Below are 19,678 nucleotides of genomic sequence, written 5' to 3'. Positions count from 1 at the left end.
GGCTAAAACAGTTTCATACTAAACTAGATCTACCTGTCTAAAGATGGGAAATGTATTCAGGTAATATTTGGGGATTCACAGGTGTCACTTTAGGAAAAGAATTAGTAGGTAAAAATCTCACTTCTTCCTTGCACATTTCTCTACTGTCTAACTGACGTGACTGCCTCTCTGTAACTAAATCTCTGCTTAATGGAGCCCTAGACACTTTTCACACAGCTAACTGCTTGGTATCATCAGACAGTCACAATTTCAAAAGCGGTAGTCACATCTCTGGCTAAGCGGTGATTCTCCAGTTACTTCAGTACTTTAAAAGGCTGAAGCAGGATGCAAAAGAACTTCATTTTCTTTTTAAAAAAAGTTTAGAACGTTCTTGAGGAGTTGGTGAGTTTATTTTGTCTTGTCTGAGTAGAGGTTTGATTTGCTCTTGAATGTTCCAGGGTGAAGACTAGGAGAAACCACAGAACTTGGAGGTCTACTCAGTGAGGTCCTCTCCTTCCTTCTCACCCTCACTATCCCCCGATAGAGCAGCATTCTTGCCTGCAGAACTGAACTTGGAGGCTGGAGTCTTCTCAGATTTCATTGACTATTGACTCAGAAGCAGATGTGGAGTCTTGATTTTTTTTTTTTTTTTTTGCTGTCACTCTTATCCAACTCCTTCCAGTGGTCTCTGTTCCTTCCATTCCCAGGATCAGGGCTGGAGTTTCCAGCTTGCCCCCCCACACCTACTTTATTTTCATCTTTCCGTCATGGTCCTTCCAACTTCCACAGATGGCTGAACTGGAGCTACTTTCCCTCCACCACGTGTAGGGGACTGCTGCTCTGTGTCTGAGAGCTGAGATCGAGCAGGAGGGTAAGAGCTTTTGTTCACCCACACATTCTCCTTTGGTGGAGGGGTTGAGATTGTCTTTAGAGACTATCAGGTATAGGAGGCTTAAAGGTTGGAGAGTGTCAGTCTTCTTTATTGAGGGTTTCATTTTCTAGAGAATTCTCACGCTCATTCCTTCCTATCCCGGTTTGACTTCTGCCAGATGTGGCTTAGGTGCCAGTCTGCAATGACTCACTTCCTGTCGTCTACCATTTTCTTCCTGAATTTCTTCGCTTCACCAATTTGGGTGTCTCTCCAGGGAGTGGGTGGTCTAGTTTTGGTTCATCCAGCTGACGCTGCAGCTTCTCCTCCTCCTCTTTCTGTAGCCGCTGCTCTAGCAGCTCTTTCTATAGCAGCTGTGTCAACAGACTTTATCTCTCCAAAGATAGAAGCCACTCGACCGGACTACGAGGTGCTAGCAGAGGAGCAGAGGAATCTTCTTTAGGAGTACTGCGAGGCATTAGATTCAGTCTGGGTCTTTGGCAGGGAGGGAGGGAAGGCGAGGCTCTGTCATCACACCTATAATCATCCTTAGAGTAATCATCCCTGGACCTCTATGACAGATCATCCCTTCTGTCATATAGGTCTTCATAACGGTCGCCACTTCCTCTGTAGTCATCATCCCTCCAGTTAACACTTCCAAATGCTTTTCTGCCACTGCCTATCCTGGAGTCATAGCTTTGGTCGTAGTCTCTGCTGCTTAGGTCATCATAGTGATTCTGGCCCTCATAGCGGTTCATGTCTCTGTACGGGCCATCTGGATAATGGACCCTATAACCAGCCTTATACCAGTCTAAATCTTCTTTTTTGTTGGATTTTTTATTTACATTTCAAATGTTAGTCTTAACAATACATCCAAAGCTTTCATTGCCTCTTCTAGGTGGATAGTCATCAAAGCTGTCTGTGGCAAGACTGGTCCTCCAGTCTGTTGCTGTTTTGTCTGAATTTCCAATTTTCTATCTTGACCAAAAGAACAGTCATCCCAGTCTTTATCCTGTGCTTGATCAGCATCATCCACTCGAATTCTCCTGTTACCTAGAGTCTCTTCATTGAGACTCAGAGCACTCAGAGCAGAGAATCCAGGTCCTCAAATTCCGCATAGCCATAAACCTTTCCACCTGTCTGCATTGCTGTGTTCATGTGGTAAGCATACAGTGCTAATATTTAATCTCTAAAAATTCCTTAATGGAGTCTTCTGTCACATCATAGGGCAGATTGCCTAAGAAAGCAATGTAGGGTGGCCACTTGGGAAGATGACCCTGGTTGAAAATGGGTCCCTGAGCAGCCCATAGAGCAGTGGGAAGGATGATACAGTCAACTGGAGGTGCCGATTACACATCATCATCGTTACTATGCCAAGTTGTTGACACATCTCCTTCCAGATTGTTTTGTCAGCCCAGCTGACTGATTTGGGAACATGGGTCCTTCCTCCACCAGTTCCCCCATCCTCAGCTAGAAAGTCTGTTAGGGAGACGGTTTTCCACTTCTTATCCTTTTTTTGTGCTGAGGCCACCATGTTGGGAAAGATAGAGAATGCACTAGGTCAATGATATTTAATCCTTTTAAATACTGCTTTTATGTTTCCCATTGAAATACACATGTGCATGTGCCTCTCTCTCTCTCTCTCTCTCTCTCTCTCTCTCTCTCTCTCTCTCACGCACACACACACACACACACACACACACACAAATGTACAAGTACACAGAGAAAAAGTGAATGAGCAAGAGAGTAGTTGTTTCAGAGAATCAGAGAAGAAGAAGATAGAGAATCAGAAAGACAGAGATGGGAAAAGACGATTTCTTGGACTCTCTACACATATTACCCATAATAACTGGTGAGCATGCATGCTACTTTCCACAGATGCCAAATTAGTAGCACACAAGCTTCTCCATACAGAACAAAATGAATGCAGATTTGTATGTTTTCTTAGACACTGAGAGTTTTCCATGTAACAGAAACATGAATTTTTCCCCTCCGAAATAATATAATCTAACTTTCTGACAAAGGTGAATTCACAAAGGTAATAAAGTCTCAGAACCAAATAAAGCACTTCATTGACTAAGACTTCATTGATTGTATGTTAGTGTACTGCTCTGTTCACCACTTAGACAGATAATTTAAGCAATGATACAATGCTTTATTGATAGCCCTGGGCAGTTTACACATTGATCACTCAGACTCTCACACTTGAACATTTCTTTCATCTATTCTGAGGCACTTGACAATTTCTTTTTTCTCCACTTGAATAGTTTGGCATGAGTAGGCTATGATATATTTTAATCTCAGCAACAAATACTGTACAACCTCATATCATAGCTTCTCATTCTTACTCAGAGGATCTGATTGTAATTTGGAAAATTAAATATACAACTGTGGTTTGTAACTTCCCTATGACTAACCCTTGCTTTGGTAACTTTTTTTTTCTGACCTGAAAATACCATTTATTTTGTAAATATAAATTGACACTTGAACAGGATTCAGAGCACTGATATCACTAACTACTGTCACAATGTATATGTATAATGAAGACGCAATCAGGAGTAATAAATAAGAAATAATTGTCACTGATTGATTTTATAATATTGTTGGTGGGTATTTTAAAATTTACTTTTAGAATACATTATTTTTTCAGGAACAAATGTACACTAGTCATATGGTAGTTAGAGCCTTTATGAAAGAGTCTTTATGAAAGAATTTTATAGAGTCTTTATGAAAAAAATCCTTTAAATAACTTAAAACAACAGCATTTCTCATAACATCAAAATGATGCCAGTGTTAATTTCCTCTAAACTAGAACCTATTGCCTTCAATAATCACATACAAAGAAGCTGATTGTTTTCATTACCCTTTATACCTGGGCATGAGCAATGTTTGAATAAAACATCAATGTTCAATACCCTCACTTTAGGCTCATGAAAGCTGCATTCAAACATCTCAAAACGTGACAAGCGAGAAATAATAGGAGAAGGTACCAGGTGTTAATATTGAAAACTGCAGGAGGGAGGTATGAAATTGTTGGAGCGTTTAGCATTTACTTTTCCTCTACTACAACTCTTGACCATGGGATAAAAGAAATATTCTTCAAGTTACTATTTTCTTTTTCAACATACTCTTTACCCATCAAAAATAAAGTTAAATATTTCTTGAAAAAATTTATCAGTAAATGAATAAACATTTAAAAATTACATTTTGTTTGTTGGGTAAACTAGCCAAGTGAAGAAAAAAACCCATAAAAATACTTTTTGTTTTATTTTTATTTTTAAAATTTTTTTTCTATACTTGCTGGAAACTTTCTGGTTGTTTGTTTGCATATAACCTCAAATACTTTCTTCTACTTCCAAAATTGGCTAGAATTATCTGCCATTTGAAGTAAAGCCTCTGAACGTGGCAATCACAAAGTAGTGAATAATTTCTTCTCTGGTAATCTTCCCAATAATGGACAGAAAATTAGGCTTGTTTTCTTAAAGACTTTGGAGTTGAATGTGATTTGCTCATATCAACAGACATGTAACTGAGGAAGGGACTTTTCATCTTCCTGACAGGGATCATATTGCAAAGCCAGAGAACTGGATGCTTGCCATCCAAGCAATTTAGGCCATGTCTACCATTTCAAAAGAAACTTTTAGAAAATATTTCTTGTAAGCAAGCTGTCAAAGCTGTCTGCAGAGATTATATGGTTAGAAAAGAAGTCAATGATATTTTTTTCACTACTACATGTAATCACCATTGCTACCATGTTTGTACTCAGCTGTAGTCTATTTTTCTGTGCCTTTTAAAGATTATTTCCTAAGCAATAGCTTGGTACCTAACACTCTTCTGGCTGATCAGTACTCATCTTAAACCTTTTAAATATCTTCAATGAAGATGAAAAAAATCATGATGCCTTTATGGTAGTATATCAAAATAAATTCCCATAGTCAAAGAAAATAGAAAAAACTTTGTTGACCTACTAATCACATCAGAGTAGGCTATTTAGAAAGAATTGAAATCTATAACATACTTTTAGATGATGAAAAGTCCAAGTTCAAGGAGCTACCAAATTTTGTTTCTCATGACAGCCTGCTCATTTATTTCCAAGACATTCCACTGAATGCTGTATTTTATATGATGGAAAAGCTACAATATCCAGCAAAACTCTCATTTAGCATAGATGGAGAAACCAAGATATTCCATGGCAAATCCAAATTTACACAGTATATTTCCACAGATTCATCCTTACAAAGGATAATAGATGGAAAACATCAACATATGGAGGGAAACTACATCATAGGAAAAGCAAGAAAGTAATCTTGCAGCAAATTGAAAAGAAGACAGTCACACAAACATAATTCCACCTATAACAACAACAACAAAACAAACAATCACAAAAACCAGGAAACATCCCTATTTCTTAATATTTCTTAATATCAAGAGACTCAACTCCCCAATCAAAATATATAGACTAACAGACTGAATATGTAAAGAGGCCCCAGCATTTTGCACCACAGTGGAATGACAGTTACTAACTCAGAGTAAAGGGATGGAGAAAAAACTTTCCTAGCAGATAGTCTCAAGAAACAAGGTAGAAACAATGGCTGAGGTAGCCATTCTAATATCAAATAAAATCAACTTTCAATCCAAAGTTATCAAAAAAGATAAGGAAAACACTTCATAGTCATTAAAGGAAAAAATCCACCAAGATGAACTCTCAATCCTAAATATCTATGCTCCAAATGCAAGGCACCCACATTTATAAAAGAAACATTATTAAAGCTCAAAGCACAGATTGAATCTCACACAGTGATAGTAGGAGATTTCGACATTGCACTGTCATCAATGGACAGATCATGGAAACAGAAATTAAACACAGACATACAGAAACTAATAGAAGTTATGAACAAAATACACTTAACAGATATTTATAGAACATTTCATGCTAAAATAAAAGAAAATACCTTCTTCTCAGCACCTAATGGTACCTTCTCCAAAATTGACCATACAATCAATCACAAAACAGACCTTAACAGATACAGGAAGATAGAAATAATCCCACTCATCCTATCAGATCATCACAGACTAAGATTGGTCTTCAATAACAACAATAATGACAGAAAGCCTACATATACATGGAAGTTGAAGAATGCTCTACTCAATGATAACATGGTCAATAAAGAAATAAAGAAAGAAATTAAAGACTTTTTAGAATTTAATGAAAATGAAGACACAGCATACCAAAATTATGGGACACAATGAAAGTAGTGCTAAAAGGAAAATTCATAGTTCTGAGTGCCTCCAAAAAAAAAAAAAGGGAGAGAGCATACATTAACAGTTTGACAGAACACCTAACAGTTCTAGCACAAAAAGAATCAAATACACCCAAGAAGAATAGTGTGCAGGAAATAATCAAACATAGGGTAGAAATCAACCAAGTTGAAACAAAAAGGACTATACAAAGAATCAACAAAACCAGGAGCTGATTCTTTGAGAAAATCAACATGATAGATAAACTCTTAGCCAGACTAAACAGAGGAAAGAAAGAAAGTATCCAAATTAACAAAATCATAAATGAAAAGAGAGACATAACAACAGAATCTGAATAAATTGAAAATAAGTCATAAAATCCTACTACAGAAGCCTATACTCAACAAAACTGGAAAATCTGGGTGAAATGGACAATTTTCTAGACAAATACCAGGTAGCAAAGTTAAATCAGAATCAGACAAACCATCTAAGCAATCTCATAACACCTAAAGAAATGGAAGCAGTTATTAAAAGTCTCCCAACCAAAAAGAGCCCAAGACCAGATGTGTTTAATGCAGAATTCTATCAGATCCTCATAGAAGGCCTCATAGCAATACTCTCCAAACTAATCAACAAAATAGAAACAGAAGGAGCACTACCCAAGCCCTTCTATGAAGCCAAAATTATGCTTGTGCCTAAACCACAGAAAGACCCAACAAAGGAGAACTTCAGACCAATTTCCCTTATGGATATTGACGCAAAAATACTAAATAAAATTCTCATAAATCAAATCCAAGAACACATCAAAATGACCATCCATCATCATCAAGTAGGTTTCATCCCAGGGATGCAGGATGGTTTAATATGAAAAATACCTATCAATGCAATCCACTAGTGTAAAAAAGTCAAATCAAAAAAATAAAAAAAAATATATAGTATAATTAAATTACGCTAAACGTTCCTCCAGAGAACTACTTTTAACTTATAAAATTAACATCATTTCCTCGATGCAGTCCCTCATGTGACTCTAACCAAGCATTCAATTATATGTGTGACAAAAATGTTAAGATGCTGAGATAACATTTGACAAAATTCAACACCTCTTCATGATAAAAGACTTGGAAAGATCAGGAATTCAAGGCCCATATCTAAACATAGTAAGAGCAATATACAGCAAACCTGTAGCCAACATCAAACTAAATGGAGAGAAACTTGAAGCAATTCCACTAAAACGAGGGACTAGACAATGCTCCCCACTCTGTCCCTACTTTTACAATATAGTACTCAAAGTCCTAATCAAAGCAATCAGACAACAATAGGAAGTCAAAGGGATACAAATTGGGAAGGAAGAAGTCAAAATATCACTATTTGCAGATGATATAATAGTATAATTAAATTACGCTAAACGTTCCTCCAGAGAACTACTAAGCCTGATTAACAACTTCAGCAAAGTGACTGGGTATAAAATTAACTCAAAAAATCAGTAGCCTTCCTCGACTCAAAGGATAAACAAGCTAAGAAACATATTCAAATGACAATTTCATAAAATTGTTTTGATTCACAGTAGTCAAAAATGAACATAAAATTTTTTGGGTACCTCACTGAGACTCTCCAACTGATTTTCCAGAATGGTTGTACAATCCCACCAACAATGGAATTATAGCATTTGCTGTCACCTGAGTTTTGATCTTAGCAAAAAAAGGGTTGTTTTGATTTCAAGACTCTCTGAAGAAAGAAAAAAAGAAGATCTCAGAAGATGAAAACAGATAGACCAATGGAATAGAATCCCATGAACCCATACACCTATGGTTTGATTTTTTTTTTTTTTAAACAGTAGCATTTTCAAAAAATGGCCATTTTTGAGGTCAAAAACAATCCATACAGATTCAATGCAAAACCAGATCCCCATCAAAATTCCAACACATAATTCTTCATAGATGTTAAGAAAGAATCGCAATTTGCAAATTCATTTGAAAGGAACAAAAACCAAGAATAGTGAAAACTATACTCAACAATAAAAGAAATTCTGGACAATCACCATCCTTGACCTCAAGTAGTACTACAGAGCAAGAGTGATAAAAACTGTATGGTATTGGTACAGAGGCAGGCAAGTAGATCAGTGGATTAAAATTGAAGACCCAGAAATGAACCCACACACCCATGGTCACTTGATCTTTGACAAAGGAGCTAAAACTATCCAATGAAAAAACATTGCATTTTTAACAAATGGGCTGGTTCAACTGTAGGTCAGCATGTAGAAGAATGCAAATTGATTCATTCTTATCACCCTTAAGTCCAAGTGGATCAAGGACTTCCACATCCAACCAAATACATTCAAAGTAATTGAAGAAAAAGTGGAGAATAGTCTAGATCGCATGGGCACTGGGGAAAATTTCTTGAACAAAAAAACAATGGCTTATGCTCTAAGATCAAGAATCAGAAAATGGGACCTCATAAAACTGTAACAATTCTGCAAGGCAAATGACACTTTCATTAGGACAAAATGACAACCAACAGATTTGGAAAAAATCCATAGTTGGTGGGATTGCAAACTGGTAAAATCACTCTGGGAATCAGTCTTGAGGTTCTTCGGAATATTGTACATTGCTGTACCCTGAGGATGCAGCCATACCTCTCCTGGGCATATAACCAAAAGATCCTCCAGCATACAACAAAGACACATGCTCCCCTATGTTCATAGCAGCCTTATTTATAATAGCCAGAAGCTGGAAAGAACCCAGAAACCCTTCAAGAGGAATGGATACAGCCATTGTGGTACGTCTACACAATGGAGTACTACTCTTCCGTAAAAAAAACAATGACCATATGAAATTTATAGGCAAATGGCTTGAACTAGATAATAGCCTCCTGAGTGAGGTATCCCAATCACAGAAAAACACACATGCTATGCACTCACTGATAAGTGTATATTAGCCCAAAAACTTGAATTACCCAAGATACAATCCACAGACCACATGAAGCTCAAGAGAAGGACAACCGAAGTGTGGATGCTTTGCTCCTTCTTAAAAGGGGGAACAAAAATAATCATAGGAGGGGATATGGAGACAACAGAGACTGTGCCCCATATATATCGCACCAACTAGATAAGATTGATGAAGCTAAGAAGTGCATGCTGACAGGAACCGGATATAGATCTCTCTTGAGAGACACAACCAGAACATGCCAAATAGAGTCGAATGCTAGCATCAAACCACTAAATTGAGAACAGGACCCCATTTGGGGGAATTAGAAAAAGGACTGAAAGAGCTGAAGGGGCTTGCAACCCCATAAGAACAACAATGCCAACCAACCAGGGCTTCCAGGGACTAAACCACTACCCAAAGATTATACATGAACAGACCCTGGGATCCTGCTGCATATTAACAGACGGTGGCCTTGTTGGGCACCAATGGGAGGAGAAACCCTTGGTTCTGCCAATGTTGGACTTCCAGTGTAGTGATAATATCAGGGTGGGAAAGCAGGGATGTGGGGTTGATTGGGGAGGGGAAACACCTGTATAGAAGAAGGGGGAGTGGAATTGAATAGGGGGCTTATATGTCTGGGAAACAGAAAGGGAATAACATTTGAAGTGTAAATAAAAAATATCCAATTTAAAAAAATAAGTTGAGACTTGCCAATAATACCACAAGGTATATTGTCCAGTTGATACATTGCTGATTAAATACTGTGATTTATTTATATTACTTTCTTACTGATGTTAATTCACAAATGCTGTTATAACTTCTTTAGCTTTCAAAATCAACAACACATTAGATTTTACATATTCAATTATATGTCTTAAAAAATAAAACTTTTCCTCCCATGCTGCTCCTGGCAGAAAAAAAAATCAGAAAAACTATCCAGACAGTCCCATAACCCCTAAGGCAATAGAAGTAGTCATTAAAATTCTCCTGACCAACAAAACAAACAATTTTTTAAAAAGTGATTTTTGTGCAGCATTCTACTAGAGCAATACTCCTCAAACTATTCCACAAAATAGAAACAGGATTCTATCCAGTAGCCTTTATCCAAAAGATGTATGAATGGTTCAATACATGAAAATCCATCAATATAATCCATTATATAAGCAAACTGAAAGACAAAAATCACATGATCAACTCATTGCCTGCTTAAAAAGTCTTTGACAAAACCCAACACCCCTTCATGTTAAAAGTTTCTGGGGCTTTCTAAAGGTACTCCCTTCTCCTGCATCCTAAGCAGCTCCAGATTTCCTTTCATTCTCCTGTCCCACTGGAGTGACAGTTTGGGGGGCTGTCTTATCCATTCAGAGGAGAAGGAGATGGAGGATGCAGGGAATGGACTAGGTGACCGAGGGACCCATAAGGAGAGCAGCATTTGGGATGTAATAATTAATTAATTAATTAAACAAAAAACAAAACAAAACCAAAACTCAAAAAAAAAAAAAAAAAAAACAACCAACCAACCAACCAAAAAACAAACAAAAACATAAAAATAAAAGAAGAATGAGATACATCTCTGATTAGGAAACCTGGAATTTTGATCTCCAAAATGCAAGGCTTCATTTCAGAAATCAGTTCTGTGACAAATAGAGGTAGTTGCAAAGACAGAACATTCCTGAGACCCCAAACTTGAAGGAACTGCCAGGCTAAAAAGGACATTGTAATCATTCAGAAAATGATGAAGTTTTTTTATTAATACTTTATACATGTTTTATATTATTTATTTTGAATATACTCCATTCAGTTTAATAACCATTTGTCTTCCCCTATGAATGGCTACATCACCTTTATAATTATGTTTCTAACTCTACTGGAAAAAAGTCTTCTTGATGTGAATCATTGCCAGTAAAGTTTTCATTAACAACATTATAGATAGAAATATAGCTGTAATTTTTCCATGTGAATAGGTCATGAAGATTTCTTGCATAAGTTATATATTTTCAAAACAATATTTTCATCCCTTGATTGTATAATGCTATACAAATGTACTTGGCGATTGTATTTTTAGGTATTTTAGAAAGTGTGTTTATATATGCTTCACATATTATTTTATAAACAAAGTACACAAAAGTGTATGAATGCTTTATATTTCATTCAATTCACAATATGCATTTATATGTAAATGTAATTGTAGTTGTTATATATTTATTTCAATTTTTTCTATTGCATTTTAGACCAAATATTGGTCACTTCTCTGGAAGTTCTTCTTCCCAATCTATATGTATCTGCATCATATACCAAATTATTATTTTATGTTTTGTTTTATAAATAATAGCATTCTTTTTTAGTTTTCAGATGATTATCTTGAACATACATGTACCCTAGTATTGAGTTATCTTTCTATTTTTTCTCATGATTTTCAAAGATTACAAAATAATTCTAAGCTAGTTTTTATGACTTAAAACTACCAAACATATAACTTTTAAAGAAAGCAGAAAAAAAGTCATGGTTCTTATTTTAGAACGCTCTGTTAGGTCAGCTTATTTGATGTGCTTCCTAATTCATGAGATGGGTCTTCATCTCAAGGCCATCTCTAGCTATTACTAGATACTTTCCCTCTAAGGGAGTTGGAATTGCAGCCGTAAGTGTTGTTCTGACATGGACATCCTAGATCTCCAACTTTATTTCCACTCTTCACTTCTGCTATTTTTCTCAAGGAATTCCTGAAATGCCAACCACTTTTTTTCTGAGTTGGAACTAATTAAATATTTTATATATTTATATATAAACTTAATATATTTAAACAGTAAATATAATATTAAAATTTAACTTTTTTCTTGTGCCCAGTGTAACACTGTCTTATAGTTACAGTAAGTTTGAGACCTGTACTTGCATTCTTTTGTTTCACTAAGGTTTTACCCAATGGAACAATAGAGAGTCTTCTGAAATAAAACTCAAGGCACTCCTGGAAAGATTATTTTTTTCTCTTTTGTCATTCTAGAATAACTATAATCAACATACATTTTTAAATCCTCTATTTTGTGATACATTTCATTGATAGTTAAAATACTTGATACTGAAATGAGTCTTTTATGTGCATTCTTCATTTACTGTTGCTACTGTTTTAGATCAGGTATTTGTAATTTGCTGTCTAGACAAACTTTATAAAAGTCCTTATTTGATTTTTGTCTTTCATAACTTAATTGCCATGTCATTGTCCTCACTCATTTTATATTTATTTTATTTAGACTTTCATTTTATTTCACTATCTTGGGTGTTTCACATGCGTATATGAGTTTGCATCTTGTATGTCCCTCATTATGACAGAGGCAAAGAGAAGGATTTGGACCTTCAAGGGCTCATGTTACAATTTATTGTTAGTTGCTATGTGAGGTCATGGCAGCAACTATCAAAAGAGCACCTAGTGTTCTTTCCCAGTGAGCCATTGCTCTAGACCTTAGTTTACATTTCCTAATCTAGTGAACACCAATTTGAGTTAGTGTGGGACACTGAGAAAAATACAACTTGCTCATAACCCTGGGACAGTGTGGTGATTTGCATAAGGAATGTTAACCAAAAGCTCCCGTGTATGAACGTTAAGTCTTCAACTGTTGTTGCTCTTTGGTGAGGTGATATACCTCTGCATGAAAAAGTATGCCACTGTAAACAGGATTTGAGAGTTCATAGCTTGCCCCCTTTAGTAGTCTATGTCTGATTTCTGTTGGAAGTTGTGATCTCTCAGCATCCTGCTTATCCCACCTGATGCCATGACACATCTTTTGTCATTATGGACTTTTCCTATGGAACGATTCTTTGAAATAAATACTTCTTTCCACACATTGTTATTGGTCAGAGTGCTGTATTCTCAGTAACAAAAAAGTAAATAATTCCAGGAAGATCTAGCTACCTGGAAAGATTGTATTAATGGTTATGTACCCAGTCAACAGATAAAAAGCAAAGCTAAGAAAGGCATCTTAGAGGAGGTTATCTTTAATCAAGCTAAGACAAATATTTAAAAAACAAAACCCAAAATCAAAAACCAAATCAACAAAAAACATTTGAAATTATTGCTGGATTTTTAAAATGCTTTACTATTATTATTTTTTGTAAACTGTGGAGAAATGAACATTCTAGAGATGTATCTCCTTGAGTATAATGTGTGACAATAGTACTGTTGGTTGAAATAACTGTTGCTTGCCAAAACTTTTTAATTAGTTTTATTGCTACTAATAAAGATAAAAGAGAGTCTTAGAGCTACTATATGAGTGTGATAAAACATCATGACCAAAGCAACTTGGGGCAGAAATATTTTATTTCACTCACCGTTTTGTATAAAAAAAGTTCAACATCAAAAACAGATTACAAAATGGTTTACAGAAGAAATCCACTAGAACAGTGACTCTATTACTACGACTGTTAAATACAGCTCTACATGTTGTAGTGACACCAATCAAAAAATTACTTCATCACTTTAATGTGCTCCTATTATGAATTATAATGTAAATATCTGTATTTTCTGAGGTTTTACTTGATGCCTGTGAGTGAATCACAAAAGGGTCACAACTCACAAGTTGAGAACTACTGCACTGGGGGTGTCAACTCCAGTATTCAAAATCTAATGTAATGTAATCTTTGAAGCAAAATAATTACTCTTTCCTGTTAATTACTGAAATATTTTACCACCATGTAAGGCTTGAACTTTTATTTTTAAAATTATTAGAATATTTCATTAAGTAGAAGGTATATATTTGTAAGACACATGATGTAATGTTTAAGACATCCGTGGGCACAGCCAGTTGAGATGACTTGTGCACAATCCCCTGACCCCACTGTCTGGCTCTGGGTTCACCCCGCCATCCTAAGGAGTCATGTAGGACCCCAAGAGCATCCTACTTCCCCATGGAGGACTGCATGGATCCCAGAAATACCAGCCTAGAACCCTTCCCCAACTTACTCTTGCTAGTACGATGGGTCTGGGGCACAGCCAGTATATATGGGTTGTACTCTGCCACCTGACCTTCATTTCCTGGCCCACAGCTCTCCCTGCCTTCCCTAGGATTCCAGCTGTCATCACAATCATCGAGTCAACACCAGGAGAACACAGATTGCTAAAGGTCAGCTTAAGAACACAATGAACAAGATCAACATCCAGGAAATTTGGGACACTATGAGAAGACCTAACCTGAGAATAATAGGAATGGAAAAGGAAAAGATTTCCAGCTCAAAGGCCCAGACAACATATTCAACCCAACCATAGAAGAAAATTTTCTAACCTAACAAAAGAGATACCTATAAATGTACTAGAAGCTTACAGAACACCAAATAGATTGGACCAGAAAACTCTCCCATTATATAAAAATCAAAACGTTAAATATACAGAAGAAAGAAATAATACTAAGAACTGCAAGAGATAATGCCAAGTAACATGTACAGACAGACCTATGAGAATTAATCATGACTTTTAAACACAGAGTCTGAAAGCCAGAAGGGCTTCACAGATGTCTTGTAGACCCTAACAGGTCACACATGTCAGTTATATGACAAGTGAAACTGGTAATATATATCAAGATCAAGAAAAAAACCTCAACTTACCAAGAAAAAGACAGAGACTAAAAGAGTGTGTGTATAAACAGGATATTTTTATCAGGATTTTTAACAAGATTTTGCTTTATATGAGAAGCACACCTTAGCCCCCCCCCCAAAAAAAGGTCACTTTTTTATAGTAAAGAGCTGAAAAAAGTTTTTCCAAGCAAATGAGCTCCCTCAAAAAAAAAGATAAAGGTACTTTTTACTCATCAAAGTAAAAATCCATCAAGAGGATATTTCAACTCCTAACATATATGCCCCAAATCCAAGGACAGCAACATTCATAAAAGAAACACGGATAGAGCTGAAATAAAACATTGAACCCTAATCATTAATAATGGGAGACTTCGACAATCCCCTCTCACCAATGGGCAGATAATTGAGACAAAAACTAAATGAAGACATAATGAAATTAATAGAGGTTATGAATCAAAATTGACCTAACAAATATCTATAATATTTAGCCAAACATGTGACAAGCCAGACACACACACACACACACACACACACACACACACACACACACACACACACAGAGAGAGGGAGAGGGAGAGGGACAGAATGTCTTCTTCTCAGAAATTTCATGGAACCTTCTTCAAAACATATTATATAGTGGTCATAAGAAAGCCTCAAAAGATTCAAAAAGACTGAAATACCATCGTGTTTTAGCAGATTGTCATAGATCAAAGCTGGACTTCAACAAAAACAAATAGGGCAGAAAACCTACAAATTCATGGAAACTGAACGACTCTATACTCAATGACCACTGGGTCAAAGAAGAAATAAGAAAAGAAATTAAAGACTTTCTAGAATTCAGTGAAAATGAAGGCACAACATACCCCAACTTATTAGACAGTGAAAGCAGTGCTTATAGAAAAGTTCATTGTATTAAGTGCAATCATAAAAAAAAAAAATTGAGAGATCTTATACTAGCAACTTAACAGCACACATGAAAGCTCTAGAATAAAAGGAAGCAATCATTGCCAAAAGGAATAGCAAGCAGAAAGTAATCAAGGTTGGGGCTGAAACCAATAAATTAGACACAAGGAGATCAATTTAAAGAATCAAGGAAACAAATAGCTAGTTCTTTGAGAATATAAACAAGTTATGCAAACACTTAGCCAGACTCACTAAAGGGCAGAGAGACAAGAGCCAAATTAACAAGATCAGGAGAGAAAATACAGAATAATAACAGATACTGAAGAAATAAAAAAAATATTCAGTCTTAATTCAAAAGTCTATACTCCACAAAATTGAAAAATCTAAGTAAAAAGGATGATTTTTTTCTATTTTTCTTTCTTTATTTTTATTGGATATTCTTTTCTTTCTTTTTTATTGGGTATTTCTTTATTTCCATTTCAAATGTTATTCCCTTTCCAGTTTTTCTTATCCCTCCAATCCTTTCCCTTCTTCTATAAAGGTGCCCTCCCAATCCACCCCACCTTACCACCACTCCCTGATATTCCCTTGCACTGGAGGTTCAACCTTGGCAGGACCAAGTGCTTCTCCTTCCATTGGTGCCCAACAAAGCCATCCTCTGCTACAGAGGCAGTTGGAGCCATGGGGCAGTCCATGTATAGTCTTTGGGTAGTGGTTTAGTCTCTGGTAGCTCTGATTGGTTGGCATTGTTGTTCTTATGGGATTGCAAGTCCCTTCAGCTGTTTCAATCCTTTCTCTAATTCCTCCAATGGGGGTCCTGTTCTAAGTTCAATGGTTTGCTGTTAGCATTCGCCTCTGTATTTGACATGCTCTGGCTGTGTCTTTCAGGAGAGACTGGATCCAGTTCCTGTCAGCAAGCTCTTCTTAGTTTCATCAGTCTTATCTAGTGGCTGTATATATATGGAGCACATGTGGGGTAGGCTCTGAATGGCTGTTCCTTCAGTCTCTGCCCTAAACTTTGCCTCCATATCCCCCTATGGATATATTTCCTTTAAGGGAAGCATCCACATTTGTTATCCTCTTCTTAAGCTTCATGTCTGTGGGTTGCATCTTGGTTTTTTGGCTAATATCCACTGATCAGTGAGTGCATACGATGTGTGTTTTGCTGTGATTGGGTTACCTCACTCAGGATGACATTTTCTAGTTCATTCCATTTGCCTTTGAATTTCATGAAGTCATTGTTTTTGATAGCTGAGTGGTACTTCATTATAGCTGATATTTATTGAATATTTTTTACATTTCAAATGTTATTCCTTTTCCTGTTTTCAGGCCACAAGCCCCTATCCCATCCCTCTCCCTTCTGTAGGGGGCATTCCCTCCCAACCTCCCCCCCACTTCCCACTCCCCCAACATTCCTCTGCACTGTGAGGGGTTGTCGATTTATTGATAGGTTACTGTGATGGTTGGTATATGCTTACCCTAGGGTGTGGCACTATTATAAGGTGTGGTCCTGTAGGAATAGGTGTGTCACAGTGGATGTGGGTTTTAAGATCCTCATCCTAGCTGCCTCAAAGCCAGTATTCTGCTAGTAGCCTTCAGATGAAGATGTTGAACTCTCAGTTCCTCCTGTACCAAGCCTGTCTGCCATGCTGCCACCTTGATGATGATAATGGACTGAACTTCTGAACCTGTAAGTTAAATGCTGTCCCTATCAAGAGTTGCCTTGGTCATGGTGACTGCTCACAGCAGTAAACCTGAACTACAATAGAAGTTAGTACCAGAAGTGGGATGCTGTTGTGATAGACCTGGCCATGCTTTTGTTTAGAAGAATGTGGATTTTTGGGACTTTGGATTTGGAAAACCATGGAATGCATTAAGTGGGGCTTAATGGGTCACCCTAGTAGAAATATGGAAGACAGTCGTGCTGGTGGTCATTTGAATTGTATAGGCCTGCTGGCACAAGAGGTTTCATTGGAGAAAATTAATATGTGGCTAAGAGACTATTTTGTGATATTTTGGTGAAGAATGTGGCTGGTTTATGTCATTGTCTGAAGAGACTTTCTGAGGATAAAGTAAAGAGATTTATATTAATTACATAGACAAAGGAAGTCTCAAAAAGCCCCTAGTCTTATGAAGAACAAGTGTAACAAATTTAGGAAGGAAAAAATATCACCAGAAAGTGATATGGAGCTGAATTCCATGTTTCAGAAGATAACAGATTGAGGTGTTTTGGGACAAGATCCTACCCAGATAAATTTAGATCCAGGTATGGTGGTACAAACCTTTAATCTCACAAGGCAATGACAAGCAGATCTCTGAGTTCAAGTCCAGCCTGGAGCAAGTTCTAGGTAAAGAACAACTTAAATTCAGGCATGCTAGTGCATACTTCTAATCCCAGGAGACAGGCATGCAGATTTCTGAGTTTAAAGTCAGTCTACAGAGCAAGTAGTTCCAGGACAGTCAAGCTTAGTTAGTAAAGAAGTTGGAAAACAGAAAGCTGGTGATAAGGTAAGAGACCAAGAGGGCCATGTTACAGCCCCCAGAAAGCAGCAAAACTCAGTGGCTTTGGCCATGTCACTCTGACTTTAGAGTTCAGAACAGAAGGGACTACAAGAACAATTGATGCTGGTTAGCTGGAGTTAAGCAATTAGTGATGATTAAGAAGATACCAGCATTATTGAGGTGAAATCTTCTGTGAACAAGGGAACAAGGGTATTCTTGTTCCCCTATTTTATGATAGCACAAAGAAGCTGTGTTCCAGAGATAGCCAAGGTTGTACCTCCTGCCGAAGCTGTACTTGGTAATGTGTAAGTTATATAAGGTGGTACTGGTTTTGAAGGCATGAAGGTGTCATGAAGAACAACTAAGGCTTAGCATTATGAGAAGCCATGGAAGACTATTGGTAAAAGCACAGCCTCAGTTGTAGTTGATGGCCCAGGACTGAAGGGGTCATGCAAGGGATTTGAGGCTTAGTGCCATGAAGAGAGCCTATGAGAGGCTATTGGTGAAGCCTAGTTGTAGCAGAGGACCCCAGTGTATTGGACATGTCATGGGATGATCCAGAAGACCAGCAGCAGCAGTGGAGTGGATCAACCCAAGCATAGAGTGCTACAGAAGGCAGAGCTGAATTATTGCTATCCCTTTGGAGGATCCCAGAAGATCATGTGTGGATCTCAGACATTGAAACAGGGAGCTGTAAAATTGAAGTTGCCTTGGAGACCCAAAGATGATAAACTTGCCAGTGCTGGGGGATATCTGCCAAGGAATGCTATTAATAGGGAGTGGAAACAGTCGAGGAGAAAGAATTTTGTTGTTGTTAACAAAGATGAAAAAGGAGTAGCCATCTGAAGACAATTTTGATATCGTCCATGGAGATCCAGAATTTGGGAGTTTGGCCAGCTGGTTTCCTGTCTTGCTTTGCAATTACAGTTAAGTGATTGGATGGGTCTCAGAAGAGACTTTGAACTTTGGACTTTTTTTTTATTATTATTATTAACTTGAGTATTTCTTATTTACATTTCGAGTGTTATTCCCTTTCCTGGTTTCCAGGTAAATATCCCCCTCCCCCTCCCGTTCTTTATGGGTGTTCCCCTCCCCATCCTCCCCCCATTGCCGCCCTCCCCCCAACAATCTAGTTCACTGGGGGTTCAGTCTTAGCAGGACCCAGGGCTTCCCCTTCCACTGGTGCTCTTACTAGGATATTCATTGCTACCTATGAGGTCAGAGTCCAGGGTCAGTCCATGTATAGTCTTTATGTAGTGGCTTAGTCCCTGGAAGCTCTGATTGCTTGGTATTGTTGTACATATGGGGTCTCAAGCCCCTTCAAGCTCTTCTAGTTCTTTCTCTCTTCCTTCAATGGGGTCCTATTCTCAGTTCAGTGGTTTGCTGCTGGCATTCGCCTCTGTATTTGCTGTATTCTGGCTGTGTCTCTCAGGAGCATCTACATCCGGCTCCTGTCGGCCTGCACTTCTTTGCTTCATCCATCTTGTCTAATTGGGTGGCTGTATATGTATGGGCCGCATGTGGAGCAGGCTCTGAATGGGTGTTCCTTCTGCCTCTCTTCTAAACTTTGCCTCCCTATTCCCTCCCAAGGGTATTCTTAATCCCCTTTTAAAGAAGGAGTGAAGCATTCGCATTTTGGTCATCCTTCTTGAATTTCATGTGTTCTGTGCATCTAGGGTAATTCAAGCGTTTGGGCTAATAGCCA

The 19,678-nt window shown here is 37.4% G+C and overlaps 1 pseudogene; it reads right to left on the bottom strand.

The window, feature by feature from the left end:
• Positions 1-472: 472 nt before the first annotated feature.
• LOC116890083 lies at positions 473-2,381 on the bottom strand (annotated as a pseudogene).
• Positions 2,382-19,678: the final 17,297 nt, after the last annotated feature.

Source organism: Rattus rattus, chromosome 1 (assembly GCF_011064425.1).
Source record: "Rattus rattus isolate New Zealand chromosome 1, Rrattus_CSIRO_v1, whole genome shotgun sequence".
NCBI classification, from domain to species: Eukaryota; Metazoa; Chordata; class Mammalia; order Rodentia; family Muridae; genus Rattus; species Rattus rattus.
The sequence above is the reverse complement of the archived record's forward strand: the minus strand, read 5'-3'. Positions and strand labels throughout refer to the sequence as shown.